The sequence below is a fragment of the Mastomys coucha genome, unplaced genomic scaffold (assembly GCF_008632895.1).
Source record: "Mastomys coucha isolate ucsf_1 unplaced genomic scaffold, UCSF_Mcou_1 pScaffold5, whole genome shotgun sequence".
Lineage (NCBI taxonomy): Eukaryota > Metazoa > Chordata > Mammalia > Rodentia > Muridae > Mastomys > Mastomys coucha.
Window position 1 is genome coordinate 40,384,576 of NW_022196911.1, and position 4,158 is coordinate 40,388,733.

The window sequence follows — 4,158 nt, forward strand, 5'->3', positions numbered from 1 at the left end:
TGATATGCAAAGGATTGAACAACTGGTATTTCCACCACTCTCCTTTCCTTTCACAGTTGGAGCACAGAGTTAGATTCGCTCTTCTTCCTGCCCCAACCATAGCCATCTCCTATCTGACCCCCTTCCTCCTCCATATGTACCTTCATGCTTGAGAGACCCTCTTTCCCTTATTCCATGGAATCTCTGATGGACATTAAGTGCTATATTAAGTGCTATAATCTCTCTTCTCTTATACACCCTGGGCCTTGCCAAGAAAGAACTAGGTTCCCATTTGGATTCATTTTTCCTGAGTCTCTGAGCCTTGAGAAAAATGTCCAAACAAAAATAGTTGAAGGCAAATATTCTAGAATCAAACTGTTGGACTTATTTGTCTCTGCTATTTAAGTCCTTTGGTCTTTGAGACCCTATAAATCCCATCCTGGGCCTCAAGACTCTCCAGATCTATGACAGAGGCTTCCATTTTCCTGCACCATGTTCCTCTCTGCTCATTGAAGCAATATGAATATTGCCTATGATAATGTGATTCTAATTAAGATGGTGTTGCAGGGGAAGCACCTCAATGTACAGAGTTCCCCATTTTCCTTTTCTAGAAGTTTCTAGTAATAGATTTCCTGCTCCCAGGAGAAAAGTGAGTAGAAGAAAAGAAAATCATATTTGTGGTATATTCAGAAGATAAATAAAGAGACGGGAAGAAACGAGGCATTTTTACTAATGAATCCACATTTGAGGCCTGGCATGAGCATCTCTGTCCCAGATGTTCTCATGGGATCTGCTGAGAAACTGCATTCCCATGGGATTGCCACTGCACTCTGGACCATGAGAGTAATTTGTCTGACTCTCCTTCCTGCTTCTTCCTGCTGTCAGCCCACCCCCACATCCATGCCACCCCCACTAGGGGTCGACAGCTGATACATGCTTACATGTCACAGAGAGCATCTCAAACTACCTCCCCTTCGTTTCCCAGCTACATTTTGGACATGGATTGTATTAGCTGGCCTTAAGGAAGGCGAGTCTTGGCATGCTTTCAGATGGGTGTGTTGTACATGTGTATACACCCCCACCCCCGTTGCCAAGCAACTCCAAGAACAACACATTCTCACTGCTCCATTTCCCTGCCCTGTGTGCTCTTGGTGCCTTTGCCAGAGGAAGGCATTCACCTGGCCTTAGGAAGACCCTAGTGGTTTTCATCTCTATATACAATGCCGGTGTCCATTCTCAATGTTAGCCTAAGTTTAAGAAATTCATGCTGAAGAAATTACAATTCCAGACACCCACACCCACATCCACAACTACATACACTCAAGCAGGCACCCACTCACGAACTCACTCACGCATGCACATATCCACACACACCACACAGGCATGCACACCACATTCCCAACCAAGTACTAGGAAGTCTAAGAAATAAATGGCTTCCTTCCCTCTGCTCACTGGGATTTATACCTGTCCCCAGTTATAAAGACAAAAGTTAGAAACAAATATTTAAGTGAGAGCATTTGCCATCGTTAGGGTGATGAGGACCAGTGTGGGCAATGCCTTTTCATAGCTCCATCAATTCCAGGCTTCCACAGGCTTGATTTGCTCTCAGCACAATCCACTGAGGAGTTTGCCTGAGAGTTCTGTGGATTCTCTGCACAATTACAGATTATTGCCATGGCAACAACAGAACCATGTGACAACCCTGCTACCTCAGAGACCAGGAACAGCCACTTACGGGTAACACACATCTTCCTGTACACAGGACTCTATGCTGCTAGTCTTGTTGTTTTGAGACTAGTTGCTGCTTTTACATGGATGCACTTTCTCCCACCCACCCGATTTTCAGGATCTTTTAAAACAATTTGGATTTGCTCTAAAGCAATTCCATATTTGCCTGTGTTTATTTGGTCATTAAAAGGGTATTATATTAGGGGGGTTGGCGGAAAAGAAAGAGGGGTAAAGCTTGATGACTGAAGGCAGATCGGGAGCCATCGAGGAGAAGCAGAGCTGCCGGCAGAAGGTTACCACACCATCATGTTACTGGACACTATGCCCATGGCAGCGCTTAAATTCTAGGTCTGCCATGCTTAGGCCATCTGGGAATGGATAAATCTCTTTCCTCATGAATGAACTTAACTCTTTTGTCCATACAGCAGGAACCCCAAGAATACAGGCCATTGGTAATTTCATTACGAATATGAATGAGATGGAGGTCCAGGTAATACTTTCTCTCTGGCAAAACAATCAATTAACTTTTTTTTTTTTTTTTTACAAACTTGTGCACAGAGCCAAACCCCAGGCTCTTTCTGCCAAGCATTCTCCCAACTCCCTCAATTTTTTAACCTCAGGGCATTTCAAGAAAAATTGAACCCACATGTGTCAGATTCATTTGCAAATGCCGTTTTCTCAGAGCTGTTTGATGACCAGTATGCCCTCTGAGTGTTTTTTATGAGCTTAAACGTACCCTGCTCCCAAGCCACTTGCTTCTGAACCAGGAAGTAGCACCAGGGGTTGCAGTGTTTTCAGAAATGATCATTTTCCTAAATCCTTTACAGATTTTCCTGTCTCCTTTTCCAGTCCTGATGAAGCTACAAAAATGTTTTCAAGGAACACACAATCACAAAGGGTAACAACTGTTTTTGTTTTTTGTTTTTTGTTTTTTTTTCACAACTGAAAATATCACACTGGATATGGACAGGATCCAATCTCTGGATTACACAGCTTCCCCATTTTTCTTTATTACTGATGACATTTTTGTGGAAGCAGATGCTTACTTTCCCATAGACACTGCTCCACCTGTGACATAATTCCCTGGCTGGAAGAGTGCTTCCAAGGCAGGGGTGGAAGTTCCAATTCAGCCTTTCCAGAGGCCATTCTTTGTTTATTATAAGCTAGGCATAGCTACAGAGACAGTATGATGGACCCATGTAATTAGGTAACTGACTGTTAGGCTAGAACCTCTACGGAATGTTAACTTCCTGAAAGTTCAAATGAGACAGTGGAGGCAGGGATGAACAAGGGAGAGGAGGGACATTTTGTGTATGAGTGTAGATGTATGTGTTTCCTAGTTACGGTGTTGTTTTTGTTGTTGTTGTTGTTTTTAATGGTAACAAGGAAAAATATTTGGGAAAATTATTCAGAGTGTGAAAAAAAAAGGTCTCTAAACCAGGGATTTATTTGAACATAACTCTGCAGCATGTCCTTAAAGATGCTCTCATGAATTCCACCTACATCGTAGGACACTTGTTAATAAGGGATTAGTCTGAAGAGCTCTCAGGGATAAATAGTTGGGAGCAAATAGCATTCCTCCAGAAAGGCTCATTTAATACAGTATCTATTTTGCCTTCTTTATTTCTCTTCACTGGATTTGTGATCCCAGAGAAAGTAACATTCAATTCACACGCCCTATTTTTAACTTTCATCTGTACTTCCTTCTTCTTCTTATTTATTTATTTATTTCAAGCCTGAGAATCAAGCAAATAATGACCTTTTGTATTGTGTCCATCGGAAGGTCCCCAGCTCAGGGAATTGACTTAAGTTCCCAGGAGAAGTCAAGCCATGAAGGCTCGTGTGCGCAGCCTTCGAGCAGTGCCATTTGGTGGTCTGTCCTGCTGAGTGTTTTCGCTCCCGCCCTACCCAAGAGTGGCAAATTTTTCAGCTTTCACAGAGAGACTGTCTCAACGTTCGCAGCTGTCCTTCATCCTTTCGCCAATTAAAGCAAAAGTGTCACGTGAACAGATCACATGACTTTGCTTCAGTCGGCCCCAGCCAGTAGGAAAAGCATGGTAGTCAAAACCAGGGGTCTGAATTACCAAGTTGCCCTTGATTTTTTTTTTTTAAACTATAATGTTTTTCCCACCCTAGGACATCTCTTTAGAGTTCATAAGGGAGAAGACGAGGTGGAGGCAAAGTAAGCCTGTTAGTAACTTACTATCAGTTACAGAGAAAACCGTAACACTGTAACTGAGCAGGAAGGTAGACTATGACATACAGGAGCAAAGACTCAATAGACAAAGGCTTCCTTAGGAGGATAGCTGCTGGTCATCTCAGGCTGGTTTTTATTATACAGGATGGCAGAATATTTTTTTAATGAAAAATCCTAGATTTATCACTGTAGATTTAAAAATCTCTCAAAGGCTCCCAGGGCTTTCAATGGGGAGCTGAAATGCCCAACAGTAG

General features: G+C 42.7%; 1 long non-coding RNA gene across 1 annotated transcript; it reads left to right on the forward strand.

Annotated features, from left to right (window-relative positions):
• Window positions 1-1,672: 1,672 nt before the first annotated feature.
• Window positions 1,673-2,606, forward strand: LOC116078821. Its single transcript, XR_004113644.1, has 3 exons — window positions 1,673-1,716; window positions 2,133-2,197; window positions 2,535-2,606. It is a non-coding gene; the product is annotated as an uncharacterized LOC116078821 (long non-coding RNA).
• The last annotated feature ends 1,552 nt before the right edge of the window (window positions 2,607-4,158 follow it).